General features: G+C 36.5%; 2 non-coding genes across 2 annotated transcripts; both read right to left on the bottom strand.

Moving 5' to 3' along the window:
- Nucleotides 1-1,426: 1,426 nt before the first annotated feature.
- TRNAR-CCG (transfer RNA arginine (anticodon CCG)) lies at nt 1,427-1,499 on the bottom strand. The gene has a single exon. It is a non-coding gene; the product is annotated as a tRNA-Arg (tRNA).
- Nucleotides 1,500-2,133: 634 nt separating this feature from the next.
- On the bottom strand, nt 2,134-2,208 carry TRNAR-CCG (transfer RNA arginine (anticodon CCG)). The gene has a single exon. It is a non-coding gene; the product is annotated as a tRNA-Arg (tRNA).
- Between the last annotated feature and the right edge of the window lie 12,801 nt (nt 2,209-15,009).

Genomic DNA, 15,009 nt, shown 5'->3' with positions numbered 1-15,009 from the left:
ATGGGACATGAACCCACAATCCCCAGCTCCGGAGAATGATGCCTTATCCATTAGGCCACTGGGCCTTAGCTGCAAACATATATAATGTGAATCCTTTTTGTGAGTACATTTTTTTAAAGCTTATTGTTGTCTTTCATATATTTGTAACCTGAAGATGGAAATTGTAATATATCTGACCTAGCATGTTTCATGTTGTCAAATCAATAAGATTCTCTATCCATTGTGAACGGTTTATCTTTTATGCACATTTTACATTTTTGGTCAGAAGCATAAGATCATTGCCTTCATGTCAAATAGGCTGACAGTTCCAATGGGATTTCCAAAGGTGTAGATGAGACTTAAAGAGAAGCAACCCAGGTGGGACTTGAACCCACAAACCCCAGTTAGAATTAATAGGTAATTTTTTGAAGAGCTGAATTTCATTTAAAATGAAGCATGTTAGTAAACTTTCTCTCTAAGTAAGGCACTGATCTTTCCAGTCTTTGCTTAAAAAAGCTTTCAGTGTTGTGACATAGTGAAAGCACAACATTACTATTGGAGCCAGTGCTCTATTATTGATCACGATCTTTGCTTAACTTAGATTCCTCACTCATAGGAATAGAACCTTTGCAATCAGGCCAAATTGGCTTAATGATTGCTATGTACGAAAATGATCAAAAAGTAAACGTCATCCTGACTTCCAAAGTAATAAATGAGAATTAAAGAGAAGTAACACAGATGGGACTTGAACCCACAATCCCCAGCTCCGGAGGATGATGCCTTATCCATTAGGCCACTGGGCTTTAGCTGCAAACATATATAATGTGAATCCTTTTTGTGAGTACATTTTTTTAAAGCTTATTGTTGTCTTTCATATATTTGTAACCTGAAGATGGAAATTGTAATATATCTGACCTAGCATGTTTCATGTTGTCAAATCAATAAGATTCTCTATCCATTGTGAACGGTTTATCTTTAATGCACATTTTACATTTTTGGTCAGAAGCATAAGATCATTGCCTTCATGCCAAATAGGCTGACAGTTCCAATGGGATTTCTAAAGGTGTAGATGAGACTTAAAGAGAAGCAACCAAGGTGGGACTTGAACCCACAAACCCCAGTTAGAATTAATATGTAATTTTTTGAAGAGCTGAATTTCATTTAAAATGAAGCATGTTAGTAAACTTTCTCTCTAAGTAAGGCACTGATCTTTCCAGTCTTTGCTTAAAAAAGCTTTCAGTGTTGTGACATAGTGAAAGCACAACATTACTATTGGAGCCAGTGCTCTATTATTGATCACGATCTTTGCTTAACTTAGATTCCTCACTCATAGGAATAGGACCTTTGCAATCAGGCAAAATTGGCTTAATGATTGCTATGTACGAAAATGATCAAAAAGTAAACGTCATCCTGACTTACAAAAAAATAGATGAGAATTAAAGAGAAGCGACACAGGTGGGACTTGAACCCACAATCCCCAGCTCCGGAGGCTGATGCCTTATCCATTAGGCCACTGGGCCTTAGTTGCAATCAGCTATAATATGAATCCTTTTTGTGAGTGCATTTTTTAAAGCTTAATGTTGTCTTTCATATATTTGTAACCTGAAGATGGAAATTGTAATATATCTGACCTAGCATGTTTCATGTTGTCAAATCAATAAGATTCTCTATCCATTGTGAACGGTTTATCTTTTATGGACATTTTACATTTTTGGTCAGAAGCATAAGATCATTGCCTTCATGCCAAATAGGCTGAAAGTTCCAATGGGATTTACCACAGGTGTAGATGAGACTTAAAGAGAAGCAACCTAGGTCGGACTTGAACCCACAAACCCCAGTTAGAACTAATATGTAATTTTTTTGAAGAGCTGAATATCATTTAAAATGAGGCATATTAATAAACTTTCTCTCTAAATAAGCACTAATCTTTCCAGTCTTTGCTTAAAAAAGCTTTCAGTGTTGTGACATAGTGAAAGCACAACATTACTATTGGAGCCAGTGCTCTATTATTGATCACAATCTTTGCTTATCATGGATTCCTCACTCATATGCATAGGTCCTTTGAAATCAGGCCAAATTGGCTTAATGATTGCTATGTACGAAAATGTTCGAAGAGTAAATGTCATCCTGACTTCCAAAGAAATTAATGAGAAGCGACCCAGGTGGGGATTGTGAACCCACAATCCCCAGCTCCGGAGGCTGATGCCTTATCCATTAGGCCACTGGGCCTTAGCTGCAAATAGCTGTAATGTGAATCGTTTTTGTGAGTACATTTTTTTAATGCTTATTGTTGTCTTTCATATATTTGTAACCTGAAGATGGAAATTGTAATATATCTGACCTAGCATGTTTCATGTTGTCAAATCAATAAGATTCTCTATCCATTGTGAACGGTTTATCTTTTATGGACATTTCACATTTTTGGTCAGAAGCATAAGATCATTGCTTTCATGCCAAATAGGCTGAAAGTTCCATTGGGATTTCCAAAGGTGTAGATTAGACTTAAAGAGAAGCAACCTAGGTCAGACTTGAACCCACAAACCCCAGTTAGAATTAATATGTAATTTTTTGAAGAGCTGAATATCATTTAAAATGAAGCATGTTAGTAAACATTCTCTCTAAGTAAGGCACTGATCTTTCCAGTCTTTGCTTAAAAAAGCTTTCAGTGTTATGACATAGTGAAAGCACAACATTACTATTGGAGCCAGTGCTCTATTATTGATCACAATCTTTGCTTAACTTAGATTCGTCACTCATATGCATAGGACCTTTGCAATCAGGCCAAATTGGCTTAAGGATTGCTATGTACGAAAATGATCAAAAAGTAAACAAATAAAAGCGGAGTGACCCAGGTGGAACTTGAGCCCACAATACCTAGATCCAGAGGATGATGCTTTATCCATTAGGCCTCTGGGCCTTAGCTGCAAACATCTATAATGTGAATCCTTTTTGTGAGTACATTTTTTTAAAGCTTATTGTTGTCTTTCATATATTTGTAACCTGAAGATGGAAATTGTGATATATCTGACCTAGCATGTTTCATGTTGTCAAATCAATAAGATTCTCTATCCATTGTGAACGGTTTATCTTTTATGGACATTTTACATTTTTGGTCAGAAGAATAAGATTATTGCCTTCATGCCAGATAGGCTGACAGTTCCAATGGGATTTCCAAAGGTGTAGATGAGACTTAAAGAGAAGCAACCCAGGTGGGACTTGAACCCACAAACCCCAGTTAGAATTAATATGTAATTTTTTGAAGAGCTGAATATCATTTAAAATGAAGCATGTTAGTAAACTTTCTCTCTAAGTAAGGCACTGATCTTTCCAGTCTTGCTTAAAAAAGCTTTCAGTGTTGTGACATAGTGAAAGCACAACATTACTATTAGAGCCAGTGCTCTATTATTGATCATGATCTTTGCTTAACTTAGATTTCTCACTCATAGGAAAAGGACCTTTGCAATCAGGCCAAATTGGCTTAATGATTGCTATGTACGAAAATGATCAAAAAGTAAACGTCATCCTGACTTCCAAAGAAGTAGATGAGAATTAGGGAGAAGAGTCCCAGGTGGGACTTGAGCCCACAATCCCCAGTTCTGGAGTTTGATGCCTTAACCATTAGGCCACTGGGCCTTAGCTGCAAACAGCTATAATGTGAATACTTTTTGCGAGTACATTATTATAAAAGCTTATTGTTGTCTTTCATATATTTGTAACCTGAAGATGGAAATTGTAATATATCTGACCTAGCATGTTTCATGTTGTCAAATCAATAAGATTCTCTATCCATTGTGAACGGTTTATCTTTTATGGACATTTTACATTTTTGGTCAGAAGCATAAGATCATTGCTTTCATGCCAAATAGGCTGAAAGTTCCATTGGGATTTCCAAAGGTGTAGATTAGACTTAAAGAGAAGCAACCTAGGTCAGACTTGAACCCACAAACCCCAGTTAGAATTAATATGTAATTTTTTGAAGAGCTGAATATCATTTAAAATGAAGCATGTTAGTAAACTTTCTCTGTAAGTAAGGCACTGATCTTTCCAGTCTTTGCTTAAAAAAGCTTTCAGTGTTATGACATAGTGAAAGCACAACATTACTATTGGAGCCAGTGCTCTATTATTGATCACAATCTTTGCTTAACTTAAATTCGTCACTCATATGCATAGGACCTTTGCAATCAGGCCAAATTGGCTTAATGATTGCTATGAACGAAAATGATAAAAGAGTAAACATCAACCTGACTTCCAAATAAATAGATGAAAATAAAAGTGAAGTTACTCAGGTGGGACTTGAGCCCACAATACCTAGATCCAGAGGATGATGCTTTATCCATTAGGCCACTGGGCCTTAGCTGCAAAAATTTATAATGTGAATCCTTTTTGTGAGTATATTTTTTTAAAGCTTATTGTTGTCTTTCATATATTTGTAACCTGAAGATGGAAATTGTAATATATCTGACCTAGCATGTTTCATGTTGTCAAATCAATAAGATTCTCTATCCATTGTGAACGGTTTAGCTTTTATGCACATTTTACATTTTTGGTCAGAAGCATAAGATCATTGCCTTCATGCCAAATAGGCTGACGGTTCCAATGGGATTTCCAAAGGTGTAGATGAGACTTAAAGAGAAGCAACCCAGGTGGGACTTGAACCCACAAACCCCAGTTAGAATTAATATGTAATTTTTTGAAGAGCTGAATTTCATTTAAAATGAAGCATGTTAGTAAACTTTCTCTCTAAGTAAGGCACTGATCTTTCCAGTCTTTGCTTAAAAAAGCTTTCAGTGTTGTGACATAGTGAAAGCACAACATTACTATTGGAGCCAGTGCTCTATTATTGATCACGATCTTTGCTTAACTTAGATTCCTCACTCATAGGAATAGGACCTTTGCAATCAGGCCAAATTGGCTTAATGATTGCTATGTACGAAAATGATCAAAAAGTAAACATCATCCTGACTTCCAAAGAAATAGATGAGAATTAAAGAGAAGCGACACAGGTGGGACTTGAACCCACAATCCCAAGCTCTGGAGGCTAATGCCTTATCCATTAGGTCACTAGGCCTTAGTTGCAAACAGCTATAATGTGAATCCTTTTTGTGAGTGCATTTTTTAAAGCTTATTGTTGTCTTTCATATATTTGTAACCTGAAGATGGAAATTGTAATATATCTGACCTAGCATGTTTCATGTTGTCAAATCAATAAGATTCTCTATCCATTGTGAACGGTTTATCTTTTATGGACATTTTACATTTTTGGTCAGAAGCATAAGATCATTGCTTTCATGCCAAATAGGCTGAAAGTTCCATTGGGATTTCCAAAGGTGTAGATTAGACTTAAAGAGAAGCAACCTAGGTCAGACTTGAACCCACAAACCCCAGTTAGAATTAATATGTAATTTTTTGAAGAGCTGAATATCATTTAAAATGAAGCATGTTAGTAAACTTTCTCTGTAAGTAAGGCACTGATCTTTCCAGTCTTTGCTTAAAAAAGCTTTCAGTGTTATGACATAGTGAAAGCACAACATTACTATTGGAGCCAGTGCTCTATTATTGATCACAATCTTTGCTTAACTTAAATTCGTCACTCATATGCATAGGACCTTTGCAATCAGGCCAAATTGGCTTAATGATTGCTATGAACGAAAATGATAAAAGAGTAAACATCAACCTGACTTCCAAATAAATAGATGAAAATAAAAGTGAAGTTACTCAGGTGGGACTTGAGCCCACAATACCTAGATCCAGAGGATGATGCTTTATCCATTAGGCCACAGGGCCTTAGCTGCAAAAATCTATAATGTGAATCCTTTTTGTGAGTATATTTTTTTAAAGCTTATTGTTGTCTTTCATATATTTGTAACCTGAAGATGGAAATTGTAATATATCTGACCTAGCATGTTTCATGTTGTCAAATCAATAAGATTCTCTATCCATTGTGAACGGTTTATCTTTTATGGACATTTTACATTTTTGGTCAGAAGAATAAGATTATTGCCTTCATGCCAGATAGGCTGACAGTTCCAATGGGATTTCCAAAGGTGTAGATGAGACTTAAAGAGAAGCAACCCAGGTGGGACTTGAACCCACAAACCCCAGTTAGAATTAATATGTAATTTTTTGAAGAGCTGAATATCATTTAAAATGAAGCATGTTAGTAAACTTTCTCTCTAAGTAAGGCACTGATCTTTCCAGTCTTGCTTAAAAAAGCTTTCAGTGTTGTGACATAGTGAAAGCACAACATTACTATTGGAGCCAGTGCTCTATTATTGATCATGATCTTTGCTTAACTTAGATTTCTCACTCATAGGAAAAGGACCTTTGCAATCAGGCCAAATTGGCTTAATGATTGCTATGTACGAAAATGATCAAAAAGTAAACGTCATCCTGACTTCCAAAGAAGTAGATGAGAATTAGGGAGAAGAGTCCCAGGTGGGACTTGAGCCCACAATCCCCAGTTCTGGAGTTTGATGCCTTAACCATTAGGCCACTGGGCCTTAGCTGCAAACAGCTATAATGTGAATACTTTTTGCGAGTACATTATTATAAAAGCTTATTGTTGTCTTTCATATATTTGTAACCTGAAGATGGAAATTGTAATATATCTGACCTAGCATGTTTCATGTTGTCAAATCAATAAGATTCTCTATCCATTGTGAACGGTTTATCTTTTATGGACATTTTACATTTTTGGTCAGAAGCATAAGATCATTGCTTTCATGCCAAATAGGCTGAAAGTTCCATTGGGATTTCCAAAGGTGTAGATTAGACTTAAAGAGAAGCAACCTAGGTCAGACTTGAACCCACAAACCCCAGTTAGAATTAATATGTAATTTTTTGAAGAGCTGAATATCATTTAAAATGAAGCATGTTAGTAAACTTTCTCTGTAAGTAAGGCACTGATCTTTCCAGTCTTTGCTTAAAAAAGCTTTCAGTGTTATGACATAGTGAAAGCACAACATTACTATTGGAGCCAGTGCTCTATTATTGATCACAATCTTTGCTTAACTTAAATTCGTCACTCATATGCATAGGACCTTTGCAATCAGGCCAAATTGGCTTAATGATTGCTATGAACGAAAATGATAAAAGAGTAAACATCAACCTGACTTCCAAATAAATAGATGAAAATAAAAGTGAAGTTACTCAGGTGGGACTTGAGCCCACAATACCTAGATCCAGAGGATGATGCTTTATCCATTAGGCCACTGGGCCTTAGCTGCAAAAATTTATAATGTGAATCCTTTTTGTGAGTATATTTTTTTAAAGCTTATTGTTGTCTTTCATATATTTGTAACCTGAAGATGGAAATTGTAATATATCTGACCTAGCATGTTTCATGTTGTCAAATCAATAAGATTCTCTATCCATTGTGAACGGTTTAGCTTTTATGCACATTTTACATTTTTGGTCAGAAGCATAAGATCATTGCCTTCATGCCAAATAGGCTGACGGTTCCAATGGGATTTCCAAAGGTGTAGATGAGACTTAAAGAGAAGCAACCCAGGTGGGACTTGAACCCACAAACCCCAGTTAGAATTAATATGTAATTTTTTGAAGAGCTGAATTTCATTTAAAATGAAGCATGTTAGTAAACTTTCTCTCTAAGTAAGGCACTGATCTTTCCAGTCTTTGCTTAAAAAAGCTTTCAGTGTTGTGACATAGTGAAAGCACAACATTACTATTGGAGCCAGTGCTCTATTATTGATCACGATCTTTGCTTAACTTAGATTCCTCACTCATAGGAATAGGACCTTTGCAATCAGGCCAAATTGGCTTAATGATTGCTATGTACGAAAATGATCAAAAAGTAAACATCATCCTGACTTCCAAAGAAATAGATGAGAATTAAAGAGAAGCGACACAGGTGGGACTTGAACCCACAATCCCAAGCTCTGGAGGCTAATGCCTTATCCATTAGGTCACTAGGCCTTAGTTGCAAACAGCTATAATGTGAATCCTTTTTGTGAGTGCATTTTTTAAAGCTTATTGTTGTCTTTCATATATTTGTAACCTGAAGATGGAAATTGTAATATATCTGACCTAGCATGTTTCATGTTGTCAAATCAATAAGATTCTCTATCCATTGTGAACGGTTTATCTTTTATGGACATTTTACATTTTTGGTCAGAAGCATAAGATCATTGCTTTCATGCCAAATAGGCTGAAAGTTCCATTGGGATTTCCAAAGGTGTAGATTAGACTTAAAGAGAAGCAACCTAGGTCAGACTTGAACCCACAAACCCCAGTTAGAATTAATATGTAATTTTTTGAAGAGCTGAATATCATTTAAAATGAAGCATGTTAGTAAACTTTCTCTGTAAGTAAGGCACTGATCTTTCCAGTCTTTGCTTAAAAAAGCTTTCAGTGTTATGACATAGTGAAAGCACAACATTACTATTGGAGCCAGTGCTCTATTATTGATCACAATCTTTGCTTAACTTAAATTCGTCACTCATATGCATAGGACCTTTGCAATCAGGCCAAATTGGCTTAATGATTGCTATGAACGAAAATGATAAAAGAGTAAACATCAACCTGACTTCCAAATAAATAGATGAAAATAAAAGTGAAGTTACTCAGGTGGGACTTGAGCCCACAATACCTAAATCCAGAGGATGATGCTTTATCCATTAGGCCACAGGGCCTTAGCTGCAAAAATCTATAATGTGAATCCTTTTTGTGAGTATATTTTTTTAAAGCTTATTGTTGTCTTTCATATATTTGTAACCTGAAGATGGAAATTGTAATATATCTGACCTAGCATGTTTCATGTTGTCAAATCAATAAGATTCTCTATCCATTGTGAACGGTTTAGCTTTTATGCACATTTTACATTTTTGGTCAGAAGCATAAGATCATTGCCTTCATGCCAAATAGGCTGACGGTTCCAATGGGATTTCCAAAGGTGTAGATGAGACTTAAAGAGAAGCAACCCAGGTGGGACTTGAACCCACAAACCCCAGTTAGAATTAATATGTAATTTTTTGAAGAGCTGAATTTCATTTAAAATGAAGCATGTTAGTAAACTTTCTCTCTAAGTAAGGCACTGATCTTTCCAGTCTTTGCTTAAAAAAGCTTTCAGTGTTGTGACATAGTGAAAGCACAACATTACTATTGGAGCCAGTGCTCTATTATTGATCACGATCTTTGCTTAACTTAGATTCCTCACTCATAGGAATAGGACCTTTGCAATCAGGCCAAATTGGCTTAATGATTGCTATGTACGAAAATGATCAAAAAGTAAACATCATCCTGACTTCCAAAGAAATAGATGAGAATTAAAGAGAAGCGACACAGGTGGGACTTGAACCCACAATCCCAAGCTCTGGAGGCTAATGCCTTATCCATTAGGTCACTAGGCCTTAGTTGCAAACAGCTATAATGTGAATCCTTTTTGTGAGTGCATTTTTTAAAGCTTATTGTTGTCTTTCATATATTTGTAACCTGAAGATGGAAATTGTAATATATCTGACCTAGCATGTTTCATGTTGTCAAATCAATAAGATTCTCTATCCATTGTGAACGGTTTATCTTTTATGGACATTTTACATTTTTGGTCAGAAGCATAAGATCATTGCCTTCATGCCAAATAGGCTGAAAGTTCCAATGGGATTTACCAAAGGTGTAGATGAGACTTAAGGAGAAGCAACCTAGGTCAGACTTGAACCCACAAACCCCAGTTAGAACTAATATGTAATTTTTTTGAAGAGCTGAATATCATTTAAAATGAGGCATATTAATAAACTTTCTCTCTAAATAAGCACTAATCTTTCCAGTCTTTGCTTAAAAAAGCTTTCAGTGTTGTGACATAGTGAAAGCACAACATTACTATTGGAGCCAGTGCTCTATTATTGATCACGATCTTTGCTCACTCATATGCATAGGTCCTTTGAAATCAGGCCAAATTGGCTTAATGATTGCTATGTACGAAAATGTTCGAAGAGTAAATGTCATCCTGACTTCCAAAGAAATTGATGAGAAGCGACCCAGGTGGGGATTGTGAACCCACAATCCCCTGCTCTGGAGGCTGATGCCTTATCCATTAGGCCACTGGGCCTTAGCTGCAAATAGCTGTAATGTGAATCGTTTTTGTGAGTACATTTTTTTAATGCTTATTGTTGTCTTTCATATATTTGTAACCTGAAGATGGAAATTGTAATATATCTGACCTAGCATGTTTCATGTTGTCAAATCAATAAGATTCTCTATCCATTGTGAACGGTTTATCTTTTATGGACGTTTTACATTTTTGGTCAGAAGCATAAGATCATTGCTTTCATGCCAAATAGGCTGAAAGTTCCATTGGGATTTCCAAAGGTGTAGATTAGACTTAAAGAGAAGCAACCTAGGTCAGACTTGAACCCACAAACCCCAGTTAGAATTAATATGTAATTTTTTGAAGAGCTGAATATCATTTAAAATGAAGCATGTTAGTAAACTTTCTCTCTAAGTAAGGCACTGATCTTTCCAGTCTTTGCTTAAAAAAGCTTTCAGTGTTATGACATAGTGAAAGCACAACATTACTATTGGAGCCAGTGCTCTATTATTGATCACAATCTTTGCTTAACTTAGATTCGTCACTCATATGCAAAGGACCTTTGCAATCAGGCCAAATTGGCTTAATGATTGCTATGTACGAAAATGATCAAAGAGTAAACATCAACATGACTTCCAAATAAATAGATGAAAATAAAAGTGAAGTGACCCCGGTGGGACTTGAGCCCACAAAACCTAGATCCAGAGGATGATGCTTTATCCATTAGGCCACTGGGCCTTAGCTGCAAACATCTATAATGTGAATCCTTTTTGTGAGTACATTTTTTAAAGCTTATTGTTGTCTTTCATATATTTGTAACCTGAAGATGGAAATTGTAATATATCTGACCTAGCATGTTTCATGTTGTCAAATCAATAAGATTCTCTATCCATTGTGAACGGTTTATCTTTTATGGACATTTTACATTTTTGGTCAGAAGAATAAGATCATTGCCTTCATGCCAAATAGGCTTGAAGTTCCAATTTGATTTCCAAAGATGTAGATGAGACTTAAGGAGATGCAACCAAGGTGGGACTTGAACTGTGGGTTAGAGCTAATATGTAATTTTTTTGAAGAGCTGAATATCATTTATAATGAGGCATGTTAGTAATCTTTCTATCTAAGTAAGGCACTGATCTTTCCAGTTTGCTTAAAAAAGCTTTCAGTGTTGTGACATAGTAAAAGAACAACATTACTATTGGAGCCAGTGCTCTACTATTGATCAGGATCTTTGATTATCTTGGATTCCTGACTCATATGCATAGGACCTTTGCAATCAGGCCAAATTGGCTTAATGATTGCTATGTACGAAAATGATCAAAGAGTAAACGTCATCCTGACTTCCAAAGAAATAGATGTGAATTAAAGACAAGCTTTAATTGAACCCACAATCCCCAGCTCCGGAGGCTGATGCCTTAACCATTAGGCCGCTGGGCCTTAGCTGCAAATAGCTATTATGTGAATCCTCTTTGTGAGTACATTTTTTTAATGCTTTTTGTTGTCTTTCATATATTTGTAACCTGAAGATGGAAATTGTAATATATATGACCTAGCATGTTTCATGTTGTCAAATCAATAAGATTCCCTTTCCATTGTGAACGGTTTATCTTTTATGAACATTTTTTTTTTATTTTTGGTCAGAAGCATAAGATCATTGCCTTCATCAAAAATAGGCTGAAAGTTCCATTGGGATTTCCAAAGGTGTAGATGAGACTAAAAGAGAAGCAGCCTAGGTCGGATGTGAGCCCACAAACCCCAGTTAGAACTAATATGTAATTTCTTTGAAGAGCTGAATATCATTTAAAATGAGGCATGTTAGTAAACTTTCTATCTCTGTAAGCACTAATCTTTCCAGTCTTTACTTAAAAAAGCTTTCAGTGTTGTGACATAGTGAAAGCACAACATTACTATTGGAGCCAGTGCTCTATTATTGAACAGGATCTTTGCTAATCTTGGATTCCTCACTCATATGAATAGGACCTTTGCAATCAGGTCAAATTTGCTTAATGATTGCTATGTACAAAAATGATCAAAGAGTAAACGTCATCCTGACTTTCAAAGAAATAGATGAGAATTAAAGAGAAGCTACCCAGGTGGGACTTGAGCACACAATCCCCAGCTCCGGAGTTTGATGCCTTATCCATTAGGCCACTGGGCCTGAGTTGCAAACAGCTATAATGTGAATTATTTTTGTTAGTACATTTTTTAAAGCTTATTGTTGTCTTTCATATATTTGTAACCTGAAGATGGAAATTGTAATATATCTGACCTAGCATGTTTCATGTTGTCAAATCAATAAGATTCTCTATCCATTGTGAACGGTTTATCTTTTATGGACATTTTACATTTTTGGTGAGAAGCATAAGATAATTGCTTTCATGGCAAATAGGCGGAAAGTTCCAATGGGATTTCCAAAGATGTTGATTAGACTTAAAGAGAAGCAACCCAGGTGGGACTTGAACCCACAAACAGCAGTTAGAGCTAATATGTTATTTTTTTGAAGAGCTGAATATCATTTAAAATGAGGCATGTTAATAAACTTTCTCTCTAAGTAAGCACTAATCTTTCCAGTCTATGCTTAAAAAATCTTTCAGTGTTGTGACATAGTGAAAGCACAACATTACTATTGGAGCCAGTGCTCTATTATTGATCATGGTCTTTGCTTAACTTAGATTCCTCACTCATATGCATAGGACATTTGCAATCAGGCCAAATTGGCTTAATGATTGCTATGTACGAAAATGATCAAAGAGTAAACGTCATCCTGACTTCCAAAGAAATAGTTGAGAATTAAAGAGAAGCGACCCATGAGAGATTTGAACCCACAATCCCCAGCTTCAGAGGCTGATGCCTTATCCATTAAGACACTGGGCCTGAGTTGCAAACAGCTATAATGTGAATCCTTTTTGGGAGTACATTTTTTTAAAGCTTATTGTTGTCTTTCATATGTTTGTAACCTGAAGATGGAAATTGTAATATATCTGACCTAGCATGTTTCATGTTGTCAAATCAATAAGATTCTCTATCCATTGTGAACGGTTTATCTTTTATGGACATTTTACATTTTTGGTCAGAAGCATAAGATCATTGCCTTCATCAAAAATAGGCTGAAAGTTCCATTGGGATTTCCAAAGGTGTAGATGAGACTTAAAGAGAAGCAGGCTAGGTCGGACTTGAGCCCACAGACCCCAGTTAGAACTAACATGTATTTTTTTTGAAGAGCTGAATATCATTTAAAATGAGGCATGTTAATAAACTATCTCTCTAAGTAAGGCACTGATCTTTCCTGTCTTTGCTTAAAAAAGCTTTCAGTGTTGTGACATAGTTAAAGAAAAACATTACTATTGGAGCCAGTGCTCTATTATTGATCACGATCTATGCTTATCTTGGATTCCTCACTCATATGCATGGGTCCTTTGCAATCAGGCCAAATTGGCTTAATGATTACTATGTACGAAAATGTTCGAAGAGTAAACGTCAACCTGACTTCCAAAGAAATAGATGGGAATTTAAGAAAAGCAACCCAGGTGGGACTTTAACCTACAATCCCCAGTTCCCAAGCTACAGAGGATGATGCATTATCCTTTAGGCCACTGGGCCTTAGTGACCCAGGTGGTACTTGAACCCACAATCCCCAGCTCCCAAGCTGCAGAGGCTGATGCCTCATCCTTTAGGCCACTGGGCCTTAGCTGCAAACAGCTATAATGTGAATCCTTTTTTAGTGAGTACATTTTTTTAAAGCTTATTGTTGTTTTTAATATATTTGTAACCTGAAGATGGAAATTGTAATATATCTGACCTAGCAAGTTTCATGTTGTCAAATCAATAAAATTATCTATCCATTGTGAACGGTTTATCTTTTATGGACATTTTACATTTTGGTGAGAAGCATAAGATCATTGCCTTAATGCCAAATAGGCGGAAAGTTCCAATGGGATTTCCAAAGGTGTAGATGAGACTTAAAGAGAAGCAACCCAGGTGGGACTTGAACCCACAAACCGCAGTTAGAGCTAATATGTAATTTTTTTGAAGAGCTGAATATCATTTAAAATGAGGCATGTTAGTATACTTTCTCTCTAAGTAAGGCACTGATCTTTCCAGTCTTTGCTTAAAAAAGCTTTTAGTGTTGTGACATAGTTAAATCAAAACATTACATTGGAGCCAGTGCTCTATTATTGATCACGATCTTTGCTTAACTTAGATTCCTCACTCATATGCATAGGACCTTTGCAATCAGGCCAAATTGGCTTAATGATTGCTATGTACGAAAATGATCAAAAAGTAAACATCATCCTGACTTCCAAATAAATAGATGAGAACTAAAGAGAAGCAACCCATTGCCTTCATGCCAAATAGGCTGAAAGTTCCAATGGGATTTCCAAAGGTGTAGATGAGACTTAAAGAGAAGCAACCCAGGTGGGACTTGAACCCACAATCCCCAGCTTCAGGAAGCTGATACCTTATCCATTAGGCTACTGGGTCTTAGTTTCAAACATCTATACTGTGAATCCTTTTTATGAATACATTTTTTTTAAAGCTTTTTGTTGTCTTTTGGATATTTGTAACCTGAAGATGGAAATTGTATTAAATCTGACCTAGCATGTTTCATGTTGTCAAATCAATAAAATTCTTTATCCATTGTGTACAATTTATATTTTATGGACATTAAACATTTTTGGTCGGGGCGTGGCTTGGTGACGGACCCAGGCAGTCGTGTAATGCTGGAGCTCCTGCCTGGGATACTTGTATCTGTCATAGCAGATATAGGATCCCCACATTTACCTACTACATCCTCGCCTCCCTCCTGACTTGAGTGCAGTGGTCTGCGGAGCCGGCGGGTGCCTCCTGCACCCGTGCGGGTTGCGGCCTACTCACCTACCTGAAGCCGGGGGCTCAATTACACCACAGCCGGGACCAGAAGTGGACCGCCAGCGCTCCTCTGGCGAGGTATTTCCTCCCTCCCTCTCCTTGCCGCATTTGTGACTCTC

The sequence above is a fragment of the Pseudophryne corroboree genome, chromosome 5 (genome assembly GCF_028390025.1).
Source record: "Pseudophryne corroboree isolate aPseCor3 chromosome 5, aPseCor3.hap2, whole genome shotgun sequence".
Lineage (NCBI taxonomy): Eukaryota > Metazoa > Chordata > Amphibia > Anura > Myobatrachidae > Pseudophryne > Pseudophryne corroboree.
Note: the sequence above shows the minus strand (reverse complement) of the source record. Positions and strands in the feature narration are given on the sequence as shown.